The sequence below is a fragment of the Macrobrachium rosenbergii genome, chromosome 57, assembly GCF_040412425.1.
Source record: "Macrobrachium rosenbergii isolate ZJJX-2024 chromosome 57, ASM4041242v1, whole genome shotgun sequence".
NCBI classification, from domain to species: Eukaryota; Metazoa; Arthropoda; class Malacostraca; order Decapoda; family Palaemonidae; genus Macrobrachium; species Macrobrachium rosenbergii.
The window spans coordinates 19,449,749-19,463,613 of NC_089797.1; the positions used below are offsets into that span (position 1 = coordinate 19,449,749).

Genomic DNA, 13,865 nt, shown 5'->3' on the forward strand with positions numbered 1-13,865 from the left:
TAAATATTCTCCTCACTATAATCTTTAAAAAGGTTTCCCAAGCTCAGTTCCTATTCTGAAGACCAACGAAGACCAACAATACAACACAAAAGGACTCATCGTGAGAGTTCAGTTGAGTACTTTGTCGAACTGGTAAAATAAGCCGATAATGACATGATTACTGATTAAGCATCTCATTAACTCTGTATGGTATCAATATGTTCCCGATTTCAAACGATAATGATACAATTATTGACTGTCTCAGTATTCCTGTATGGTCTCAAAACGTCCGACTTCAACCGTTATTGTGACAATTATTGAGTCTCACTAACCCTGCATGGTCTGAAAAATGTCCCTGATTTCAACCGATAATGACACAATTATTGATTGTCTCAGTATTCCTGTATGGTCTCAAAAATGTCACCGATTTTAAACGAAAAACAATGGCTACGAAATACTTTTTAATCCTTTAGCACTGGATTAGAGGCAATACTTCGTAAGATATTAGTAATGGATGAAAATCTGACAATTCATTTCACTTCTTAGTGAAATGTCTCAAGTTTTGTTAGACTCTTGAAAGAAGAAACGTCTTAAGTTTGGATAGGGTCTTAGAAAATGTGCGAGTTCTGATAAATTTCTTGAAAAATGTCCTGGGAAAATGTCTCAAGTTCTGATAGGTTCCTGAAAAATGTTTCTAGTTATGATAGGGTCTTAGAAAATGTCTTAAGTTCTGATAAGTTCTTGGAAAAAGCCTCAAGTTCTCATGAAAAATGTCGTAAGTTCTGATGTTCTTGGAAAACATCTCAAGTTCTGATGAAAAACGTCTAAGTTCTGATAAGTTCTTGGAAAACGTCTCAAGTTCTGATGAAAAATGTCTTAAGTTCGGATAATTTCTTGGAAAACATCTCGAGTACTGATGAAAAATGTCCTAAGTTCTGACAAGTCCTTGGAAAATGTCTCAAGTTCAGATGAAAAAATGTCCTTAAGTTCTGATAAGTTCTTGAAAAATGTCAAACGTTCTGATATGGTCTTGGAAAATCTCTAAAGTTCTGCCAGGTTCTAAAAAGTTACAGCTGAATGAATGCATACCACAACCTGTCACCTCAAAAATATTCAAGCACTGTATATGTCAAGTGCCTAACACTAACACCTTTTGCAAATTGGATGGAATACGAGATAGTTATCTTCTTAAAACTCTTTGATGAAGACTTATGGTCAGCTCATTAAATCCTAACAGATTTCCGTGACTGTAATAACCACAATTATCCACTCTTTATGTTAAGTTTTTTTTCTCTGAGATAAGAAATAGACTGAATCCTTTTAATCTCTCCTGCATTGTAGACTTTTATAGACTTAGTTCCCATCTTCTTCCATGACTTTCTATCTAAGTCTACTACCTTTTTCAAAGACTTTTCCGGCTCTGGTCCCTAGTCACTTAGCAGTCTAAACCTCTCTTACTTTATATTTATTTTCAAATCTTTTCTTATGAACAAATCCTTCAGCTGAGCCTACAAGTCTAGTAATATGACTCAGTGGTTTATTTTGAATTACCTTCTAATTACAATAATTAAAACATGAACATCTGTGGTACTGATTATATTTTGATAGGCCAACCTGGATGATAATTTGACTTAAAATTCATTGTCATCGTATCAATCCCAATTCAGCCTACGTTAGAGAAAAAATAAAGATTTTCCTATTTCCTGATTCATAAAATCTTTAGCTCTAAGGACCTCAAGATAATGCCAGATATAACTGTCATGAAATTCTTCTCATTACCAACTTCATGTTATTTAAAACCAGCTGGAAATTTCGCAAGGAATATCTAAAATCAGCTGGAATTCATAAGAGAGAATCTAAACAATTGGAATTCATAAACTCTTGCTTTAAGTCCAAACTACAACAGCAAAAAGAGACTAAATAGGATTTCCTGGCTTCTCTTAAGAGAAGATATCATGAACAGTCGTCATTCCATGATTTGGATGGGAATACCCCTGCCTCTGAGCTCCCAAAGTACTTTATTTTGACAATACCAAGCAACAACTCAGTTTCAACTTCCCAAACACTTAAGAGTCTTGTCTGTCAGTCTGTCAGGCTTCAACAGGGAGTAACAAGTTTCCAAGAGGACCAGGCTTTCATTTAAAATCTGGCCACCTGTCAGTCTTAAACTAGGAGTAGCAAAGTCTGCATGAAAAGGACAACCTTAAAAAGTCAAACTACAAGAAACTTCATAACACAAACACTGTCACTCTGAGCTATGCGTCAATAATATAGAAATGGAATACTCAGGACAAATTAATAGGAGAAGCTTAGGAATCCAGGAACCTAACATGGACAATTTGATTCCCAGAGACCGACATTCCAGTGAACATTTTTTGTAGAGAACAACAACGCAGGTTTTAAAAAGTCCACCTGTGCACATCACTGACTTACAACTTTCAACTCCCATCTTCAGAAACATCAATACACACCAGTGACAACGATATATATATATAAAGCTTTTTGTGACGTTTACATACTCATGACAATAATATCTATATAAAAAATACTTTCCTCTATTCAAGACAGTGAATTTTAACTAATTTTGGTACAGGAACCACACAAATCTATTTCAGATAATGGCCGTTTTGCTCAAACCTTTTGACACAGATTAGCAGGAAGTGACAATATATGCACAGACAATTTTAATAAAATGAAAAGGTTGCTGCACCACTTCTTGGTGAAATGATGCAACCAGTTGCTTGTTCACTCTTCTTCGGATAGTTGCACAACAAGAAACAAGACGTGCAAAAGACTTGGACATGTATAAGGTGATACTGAGTCCCCTTCTAGAAAGCTTTTGGTAGCATAAGTGTTCAAAACTCTTCCTTTCCTTAATGGGACAATGGTACAATTATAAACTGAAAAAGCCCTTAAAATTAATGATATTAACATTCACACTCTTTTGCTTTTCAATGTTCCTACAGATGCAATGGTGTCAATATTTTAAAAGTTAATTACTCCAGTCTCATCACAATTCAATACAGTACTATGAAATTCAAGTGTAATTGAGCACACATTAAAATTTTTCAACTTCAGATCAAATGAATAAAGATATAATACAAAAAATACAGAAATATTTCCTTGTAATCAATTCATTTAGTTATAAATACAGGCACGATGACCAGACAAGGTATATTTGGAATAAATTCATACTTTTTAGTGAGTTAATGCATCTTAGCAGCAGAATGTACCAAGTTTATCCAAAATTCTGTTCTCAAAGCTGTGTGGAAGATCTTTGGCCGATTATTTAACATCTGAATATTCCATCTTCATAAAAATGAGCATCACAATCTTGTTTTATGCATTCACTATGAAATCAGATTATAGCAAAAACTAATTAAACCTCTGTAAAACATCTGATATAAAAAGAAATCTTTTACTTTACATGGTAGAGTTACTTAAGTTCCTTTACTCATGTTTTAAACAATACTTTTCATGTACAGGACTATTACATGACTGTCAGAATGCAAGTACGGAACCAATTTAGCAACAAAAGTTCTTCAAACAGACTGAGAAATATCATTGCTAAAAATAGTCTTAGATTACTGAAAGAGTTTTAAAAAATCTTAATCTATTTGTTCGCTCACCAGTCATCATACAAAAAGGCAGCTCTGCTCAAAATTAGCTCAGAAAAACTTTAAAATTTTAAGAACTTGCCAAGTTACAACTGTGACTCAAGTTTTACATCAAGTTCTCCTGTGTCCAAAATTATCTTTGGTTCCTTGACAAAGCACCTTTGAAATTACAGACCAATCTAAGTAACAACACACTTACCACATAGGACTAAATGTAAAAACACAGTCTTCTTGGCTGTATCTCTACAGTCTTATGAAACTGCTTTTATAGACCTATTCAGTCAATATCAATAACTGAAGACTGTTCCAGGTGACAAAATGCTTCAGCAACCAAAGAGCTGTCATATACAGTGCTTTATTTCCATTCAGAGAGAAAGCTGACACTAAACCACAGTATCCTCTGGGCTTTTTGGCTCTATAGGCCTAGGCCTCTGTAGTAAACAGGAGCAATGGTTAAGAGACTCAATTATTACCAGCGCAAGTCTTACAAGACCAGCCCCTTTGGGTGTTGGCACACAGGCCTTTATTTTTAAAACATTTCCAGTTCAACTAAACTACGTCTGGAAGAGAACTTCAACATGACAATCAATTTTTACTAAATTATTAACAGCATTGTCAACTTTACAATGTGGATTTCCTTTTGGCATAAGTATGGGATTGTTCAGCCTGTACAGCAAGATTCTTTTGAATCTTAAATTATTCTTTAATATTATTCATCCTTCTGACAATGGCGTAGGTCTTCAAATGATAAAAAAAATTTCCTTTCCTTTTGAATTTTCTTAAAGCTGATATATTAATATGATATATTAAACCCTCAACTAAACTGTATCACTTCGATCAAACTCCAGGATTTCTGTTAAAAAATTATATGTTTTTCTATATACCTTGATTCAAAGTAAGTTCATTTACCTTTACTGTACCTATTAGTTCTATGAAAAGAGTATACCGAGATATTAAAAAAAAATTACTCTGAGGTTGGAATGTAAATAATAGTCTTCAGACCAACCTTCATAATGTTACCTAACCCTACCTAATTTATCATTACAGTTTGTATTGTATTGTATTTTGTATGTTCTAACCCTAAATTTCTATAAAAATCAAGTAAAAATACATAAAATTTCCATAAAAATTGAGTAGAAATATATATTTTAAAAATATACCTTCATAATCCTTACTCATTTATCAATAGTTTGTACTTTGTAATTTTGTATATTGCATACTGAATTTCTATAAAAAATCAAGTAAAATATATATATCTAAAAATATCTATATTACACCTTAACTCACTGTATTACTGTATCAATGCAAAGTCTATGCTAAGCCCTCCTCGATAATCTGTAACTACAAAGAATTCTTGCTCAAGAATTAATATGGAAACCCACATTTTATGTCAAAGAATTTCTGGTGACAGAGCAAAGCAACTTAAGACTTATAAAAAGTTCTCTTTAACAATAAGCAAATTACATACAGGAAACCTTTTCAAATGTACAATAACCATATATATAAATCACCTCAGAGATGTATAGTGCAGTAATGGCCAAATTCATTTACAGTAAAAGACTTTCAAACTATTTATCATTTCAGAAAAATAAGTTAGCATGATAAACCTAAGTGTTCTATTCTAAAAATACAGTTCTACTATGCAAGAAATAAAACAGAACTTAAAGAGTTGCAGGCCAGAAGTTTTGCAAGCTAATTCATATGCTGGAAATATTTCAATAATGTCTACAAACTTTTAACTGGTGTTATAAGTTATGGGCAAGTCAAGTACATTTAATTGTAAAAGCAGACCATTAAGTTTAAAGCAAAGCTGTCTACTTATTGCTTGACCTAAAATTGTATGAAAGGCCTACGTAGTATACTTTTGAACTTCTAACAGAAAACTTTTCCAGATTCATACTAAAAGAAACACCTTAAATTTACTAGACAATAACCCACACACTACATGAACATGCATTAAATGTACTTTCTGGATGTAAAGATTTGGCCATTGCTGCAATATGCTATTATACTAAACTTCTCTATGGCACTAACAGGCAGAACACATATTGGTAATATTTGTAATTGCTAATATAAGCCTAAAAGGAGTCTGAAAAGGCTCTCAGAGCCCCAAAGAGAGAGAAAAAAATACAAAATCTACCTACGAACATGAATTGCTAACAACTAGCAAATAGCCTTACTGATAACTGATTAACGATGATACAAAATACATTTTATGGCTATCCCAACTTCTCCAACTCCTCTGTTACTCAAAATTAACCAAATAGCCTTATTGAAAACTGATTAATGATGACACAAAATACATTTTACTTGGCCTATCCAACTTCTCCAGCTCTCTATTCTCCAAATTTAATATAATTCTAGAATCAATTAATCAGAAGCACTTTCAAAAGTCTACATTTTAGTCAAGTCTGGTTAAAATATTCCTGTAATAATGACATTCAAAACATAAACACTGAAATTTTAGTGACATTCTATTTACAGATGTATATTGCTTTGGCCCAGAAGATCCTGCCTCCATGTTTTAAAGAATTTAAACACAAACCTTTAAAAATCAATTTAAAAACTGTTACCACTGCTTCCTTAACACAACAACACTTTAAACAATTAGAATGTGTGTTCACCACCTGTTAAAATTTAATTTACGAAATACATATAACATAAAATCGACCATTTAAGTTTAGGGAATGCCGATGAAGCAACAGGGTAAATAATCTATTGTCTGAACGGATCTGAAGAACAAATAATAAAATCTTTGTATTAAATGGAGCCTAATGACAATTTACACCGCTATCTAATTTCTAAAATTGCAACATCAAATCAGCTAACATTACATCATCTAAATTAGCTAACAATGAAATATTAAATTGGCTGACATTGCAATATTAAATTGGAAAATAAATGAGTGATTGCATTATATAAAATGCTACGAACCAAAGTAAGTCTGAAATTCACTGCATAAGGTGTGACACCGATAAATTTTGAATATTTTTACAATGAACTGCTATCAGGAAAAATGGTATAATTAATATGTTAAATATGAAATATATCAAAGCTTTCTCACTGAAACGGAATCTAAATTGTGGTTACAAAATCTGAAATCACAGTTCATACTGAAAAGTCAGTAGACTTAGAAATTTAGAAAAAGCCTTACGCAGGCATGGTAGTCTATCAATAAATGCGATCCGTTTGGTTGTTTTTCACAATCAGAATGTGAAAAAAAAGATGAATAGACTCATTAATAACTAAAAAACTATGGTTTTACAATGCTTTAATATCATATATCACAAGACAAGCTTAAATGCAATGTGTTTTTTGACTGTTTTTGCTAATTCTTGTGTGATTCTTCAAATGATATGCCTATAACTCCTTCAAATTCTTTGTAATACATGCAATGATGCTATTTTCAATCTCCTTAATCATTTCACTTTCTCAGATATATGTTAAAACACTAAAATATGATTTAAGATTTAAGATATTTCAAAGCAAGGAATTGACAATAATTACATACATTTCTTTCACAGCTAACCACAGGCCTCCTTACAACCAGATAACTTCCTTTTGAAAGTTAAAATAAAGAATCTGCTACAATAATAACTGATGACTACTGTTGTATCAGCCAATGTCTAACTTTATGCAAGGAACTGATTGATTTACATAAAACCTCAAATAGAATAATGACTACATTTTGCTAATGGTATGATAAATATAATTATCTATGTTACATGGATATCAAGTCATCGTTTGAACCCTGACCTATGTTAATGCAATGCCAGAGAATCTTGGGAGTAAACTGAAAGTGAATTATTTCTGGAAGCTTTGGCTGCAGGCCAAGCACTGGTGCACTTTCACGCCAATCAGCATAGAAATTGAAGAGATTTGGAGATAGTGTGGTTAGACTAAAAAGTGGAGTGCAGCCTAGGGGCCTAAGGGATGCCTCAAACGGCCTACAGTAATGCCTACAGTGCACCATGTTGGTGAACCTATTTATAAAGCATATGATTTACGAGTCTGCAGGAAATACCCGTAACTCTGGGCAGATAAATCACGCAAAGATTATTATACTTTTCTGTGCTCCGTTATACAGATATTTCGCTGGCATCTGCACAACTTAAAATTATTAAAATTATTTAACAAATGATTTCACCATTATGTATTCAACTATACAACTATTTCACAATTATCACAATTACTTGAAAAACAATTTCATTACAAAAAGCATAACACTTATGAAATTGTTTTAAACTAAAATTATTATCATAGTGTAACAATTATAAAATTCTTTCAAAAATTACATCGATTTTACAAAACTCAACATACACTCACACTGTTTATTCCATTTCAAATCAACTGAACAATGTTTCATACATGTCAACATCATATTCATCACAATTTTGTTTTAAAGACACCTCTACCTCTGTTCAACTACTTGATAATACTAATTTCCAATTTCTGATAAATACTTTTCTATCTAAAGAATGCACACTTTCATTCACAGACTCCTGCTCATTATTCTTACGTAAGAGTCCCATAAGCATTCACTATTACGACAGGAGGTGTTACAGGGTTATGAACCTATAACCTATAACCTATACATTTTGTTTCTTTGGGGTCACTGAGAAGGGAAAAATATATGGTCTGTACAAAAGAAGCATTTTTGAAGGCTATCTGAATATGACATTATAGAACGAAGCATCATTCCAGTTTCAGAAATTAATAAAAATAAAAAATAAATATCTCAACTTGATACCCTTCTGACATTAGTTATTAGCTATATAAGTATGCTTATTTTTGTATATGCCTGCCATATATCAATCTCTTAAAACTGACTTTCAAGTGTATAGTACAGGTTAGGAACTATGTAGAATTACTGTGAGTATCAGAAATCTACACAATATTCAGTGCAGCTGTAACGTAAGGAATCTGTTACTTAATGGACTCTGTTATTCAGAAATCTAGACAATATTCAATTGCGACTGTAATACATGGTCTTTATTATAACAAACTCTGCTACTTATCAATCTAGACAATCTTCAATTGCATGCTAAATACAGGGTATTCGTTACTTAACAAACTCTGATGCTTATCAGAAATCTAGATAATATCAAGTGCAAGCTACAATAGTTGAGGTTTTCAAGACTCCGGATACTGAAGGAAGGAAGAAACGAATACCGTAATGAGCAAGTGAACAAACCTATCATTCAATACTGATGTACTATCAAGATCCAGGCAATACTCTCGTGATCCAACATTCATTGCACAACATTAAAAAAAAACACTTTCATGCTCCAAGGCACCTATTAAGACAAAACTATCACATAAGATAAGTACCTCTGAAAATTCATTTTAAAAAACTGGAAAAAAACTAAAGGCTCCCATACATATCACTTATGTATAAATTCGTACACAAGATACCAGTCATTATACTTTGCTGGAAAGCAGCAACAAGAAATGTATGTAATAATTCTATTCAATTCTTCTCCTCGACTGAAGACGTGATGGGAGGGTAGGTGGGTGGGTGACGTTAGAGCGAATTCGATGTGTCTCAGATTTTAAATGATGCTGGCCTTATGCCAGAATGAGCTCTTGTTCCTTGGGCCAGAGTTCAAATGATAATTCTTCAGTGTAAGCTCTGGACTTTGTACAAATTCCAAAATCTGCAAAAAAAATCAAGATTTTAGTAATGGCACTGAAAACATTCACAAACAATCCAGACAGGGAAAAACTCGGAAACATTTACTAACCTAACCCTCAACTTTTACACAACAAGTTGTTAAAATTGAAACCTACATAAGCAATATATTATAAATTTAATATCTTCACTAACATCTTGAGTCACCCTTTTCATGTTTAACTTCACAATTCTTAAGTCTTTGCCTACAGTAACCTACATAAAATTGTACCACCTGGCCATCTAATTTTTAAAACACTGCCTTGTTCCAGATTCCACCTCTTGTTTAATTATTTTGATTACCATTATTAACAAGACGAAACCTATTCATATGGAACAAGCCCACCAAAGGGGCCACTGACTTGAAATTCAAGCTTCCAAAGTACAGTATATATATATGGTGTTCATTAGGAAGAAGTAGGAGGAGGTAAAGGGATATAAAGAAAGACGAGATCTTACTGGCTAAAAAAGAAAAAATAAACTAATACATTAATAGATAGGTAAAACGTAGTAAAATGCAAGGAGAATGCTACTAAGGCAGTAATGCATTGCATCTTCGCTTGAACTTTTGAAAGTTCCAATTGCACGACATCCTCCGGCAGGCTGCTTCACAGTCCAACGGTGTGAGAAATAAAGGCCCTCTGGAACTGAGAAGTTCTACAGTGAGGAACATTTGCTGCAAATATGGTTGCTCACAGCAGGAAAAGGGGATTCAGGATCAGTCGTGAATGTGAAATATCTGTTAAAATACAACTTACAAAAAAGTGACCAACAAGAGACCTGCATCAGTCAATGGTCCAAATCACGCTATATCAATAAGAAGGGAATTTGTAGGTTGAGCCCTAAGAGTTCAGGCACTGGATGTCTAGTCATTCCTACAAGTCTTATATAACCTAAGCTACAAGACTGCGGATAAATTTCTCAGGCTCTTTGATGGATGCTGTTGCTCCTAGTAAGTTTAAAAGACACTCTGACACTTTGTAATTCACTGGCGCCTTCTTATCTTTGGGAGTACGGTTAGCAAGTTCATGGCATTCTGGGATGTATTTTTAGATAATACTCATAACAATAATACCAAAACTTACAATAGGTCTATTACAACAAAGAGGAAATCAAATAAAATACAAATAAACTAGGCCTCTGTAACACCCAAACCTACTCAATCAATGAAAACATGAATGACGGAGATATCTGCTCAGCAACTAGAGGAAAATTGATATAACAACAAAACTTACACTGCCAAGGCAAAGGAAATTAAATAAAAATACAAATAAAGGACAAATCTAAATAAATTTGCATTTTTTACAACTAACAAACCTTCGGTCTTAATGTAAGGATAAATTCTCTGGCGTTGGCTGGAGTCCGGTTAAAAACAACCTGACAAAGCCAAGTGCCAGCCTTCAAAATCCTTTGAACAAACAAGTTCTTTTTGAATGCCAAACAAAAGCCTAGCCCCCTAACACCATGTGCTCTTGTGTGCACTGCAATAGGACTGGTGCATGAAGTTGAACTAAAAGCTTGTCTGATAGTTCCATGAAGCCAAGAGATCGTATTCTTGGACATTTCTTTCTTGTTCCGGCCAGTGCTAAGGAAAAGTCTTCAGGACCCCGGTCTGAGATGATGAGTCCTTTTCAGATAACAGCGTAGAGCTCTGACAGAGAAAAAGAGGAATTCGCCCATATCGTTGTCAACAACGTTATTAGAACGATATGGAAAGGATTCAAATCTGTCATCATGAGAAAGAGGGTTCTGAGTCTTAACCACAAAAGTTAGAAGTACCCAGTACCATCATACAGACATATCTCAATTACTGTTTATCAAACATTATTTGAGACTTGTCGGTATGTATTTTAATACCAAATTGGTTCGACGAAGACACAATATTTACGTTTTATTACGCTAATCAGTAAGCGAGTGAACGTATCCAAGTTTTTTACACTACTCAGCATAGGAAAATTAACCTTTACCAACACTGTTCGAAGTACACTGAGTACCATCATACAGACATAACTCAAATCCTGTCAAACATCAATTGAGACTTGCAAAGAGCCATTTCATTACCATAAATACTGGTTCGGTAACAACCGCAATGTTTACGTTTCATTACATTAACCGGTAAAGGTGGTAGCGTGGTAAACTACACTACGGGTAGTTAACCAATTTGACAGTGAATTCGCTACTTTAGCAAATATGATAAATTTGAATCAGATCTTAAAAACAAACAATAAAATACTGATCCTGAAAGCTTTATAGGCTGAAGGTCACTCGAAGCTCAGCAATAATGCATCACTGATCATATGCTCCGGCCGAAAATTTAAGAACAAAGCGACATCGACACCTGCTGTTTGACTACGAACACCAGCAGAAACAGAGAATGAGGCTGTCGGCGGATTCCTGCACTATACTTCGGGCGTTACCCACTAATTTTTTAATTTAAGCTGCCGTGCAAGAAACTATAGGCCATGTAATTGCTTGGTAATCACTTATATAAAACACTTGCAACTTCTTCTTCTATAGAAAGCAGGCATTAATCTTGTTAGTAAAAGTAATCGCCTTGTATCTAAATATGCTATGCATTCATACTTAAGACACTAGAACATAATAAACAAATTGGTTTTACAATCATACAATCTTTTCAGTCAATATCAAGCTGAGAAATCATAAATAAATGACTTGTACTTCGAAAACTGCTCTACAAAATCCAGTGTATCAGTCAAGATGGTTCTTCATACAATGAAATTAATTAAAAAGTTCACTTATTCTGCATTGGGGTTTTCAATGGTAGTAGTTTCTTCTCCTTTGACAACAGACATCATTGGGACCAGTAGTCTACCCAGTGAGCTTATCTGTCACCTCTAGTGACTGGTTAAATATCTTCAGTGCCATTGTCACAAGCAAGTTGCAAGTTTGTGTAACTTAACCAGACCAACCTGAAATATATAAGTAAGATTGAAGAAAGGCACAATGCATTTGTACTTCAATGCTTAATACTGTATTACAAGCAGATACATGTATATAAAACCACGTAGGCTTTATACGAGCAAAATCCGCAAACTGCTTTCTTAAACCCCATTCTGCATGATGCTAGCTGAGAAATTTATAGTAGAAGATTGTGAACCTACTAAAATGATTTAAATCACTCTCAAATTTCACAGTTACAAACCATTACTTTATAACAGTCTTGATTTCACAACCTGGTGAAGGTTACATCACATGATCTTGACTACTTTAATAAAATATACTTCTTGATCAGTAAGTTTTTCCAGACTTACTGTGCTCCATTTTGTATACCTGGAGTCCACTAGTTAAAACTCAACCAGTCAGGAATTCATCAGCTTGAAATGACTGACTAATTGTCTCCTGGGTTCCTATTATGATGAGAGCTGGCATCCATCCATATAAAATCATCCACAGGACGTGTAATCTACATGTCATTGCAACCAACTCTCACCTTTTGTTGTGTGTTCCTTTGGAAATATGTTGTCTCCATTTTAAACAGCTCTGAATTTTTGTCAGATAGGTTTAAAAGACTTTTGTCACTTAAATCACACTAGAATGAAATGTTCTAGCAAAACATCTAGCATGCGAAGACAAAATTGCAGGGCATGACACCTAACTGGTCTGGAAGTTTTATTTTTATGCCCCGGCAACCAGCCGTTGACAGGTAACCTTAGGTCTCCTTAGCTCTAACTGTAGTTAGCTATGGAGACCAAGCCCCATAAAAAGAGAAAAAATTTAAGCCTCAAAACATCTCAAAATCAACAATACAGTTTTCGATGTAGGCATGACTGAATAGTTTCAAACATGGCAATGATTATCTTGGCAGGAACACAAAAACTTTCCCACTCATTTATTCTCCACTTCAAAACGCATGAGACAGGATTACTACATCACATACATATATCCTGACACTAAAACAACACAGAAATGATAAAACATGCTGACTTTATTCCAAGTTGACAGTGAACAGGAGAACTGGAAAAAGCGGATTAACATGCACGGCCTCGCCCAGGCCAAAAAGTTCAGTGCGATGTTTGTGATGTGGTAGAGATTATGAGTGTCTCATCTTGGGATGTGGGTACACATACACAAGAGACTGACTCACTTTCTGGTCACAGGAAATGACAAAATATGAGATGTATCTTGCATGAATGCAAGATGAATGGACAGTATGGGCACAGAAGTACTCATTTCAGTCCTGAGCGCATGGTTCCTCCCAAAGAGCAATACCCTCTGCTGATCACACCTTTCTGGGGCGGCTGAACTGTGTTGTGCCGTGACAAGAAATTCTTGGATAGTTCGATGTACATCATATAAGTCCATATATCAGCATCAAGAATGGAACTCAGGGCCATATATCTAGACAATGAAGAAAATAATCCAATATTTCCTGTACGGGTATTAAAAACTTCTTCTTCTTCTTCTTTTAGCGTGCTTTTTTCCCATTTTTTGTATGGGGTAAGCACAATGTCTTCTTTTGAAGGACTTTGATTTGGCTTTGGGGTAGACCGTAGTCTCGATCGGCTGCCCTGCCTGACATCGCTTAGACCCTGGTAGCGCATGTACACGTATCGTACCAATCACCAGCTCCTTTTCTC

General features: G+C 34.3%; 1 long non-coding RNA gene across 1 annotated transcript; it reads right to left on the bottom strand.

Moving 5' to 3' along the window:
• Positions 1 to 8,701: 8,701 nt before the first annotated feature.
• Positions 8,702 to 12,194, bottom strand: LOC136837049 (uncharacterized). The gene is made up of 2 exons (XR_010852564.1): positions 12,024 to 12,194; positions 8,702 to 9,253 (listed from the first exon to the last, which is right to left on the bottom strand). It is a non-coding gene; the product is annotated as an uncharacterized lncRNA (long non-coding RNA).
• Positions 12,195 to 13,865: the final 1,671 nt, after the last annotated feature.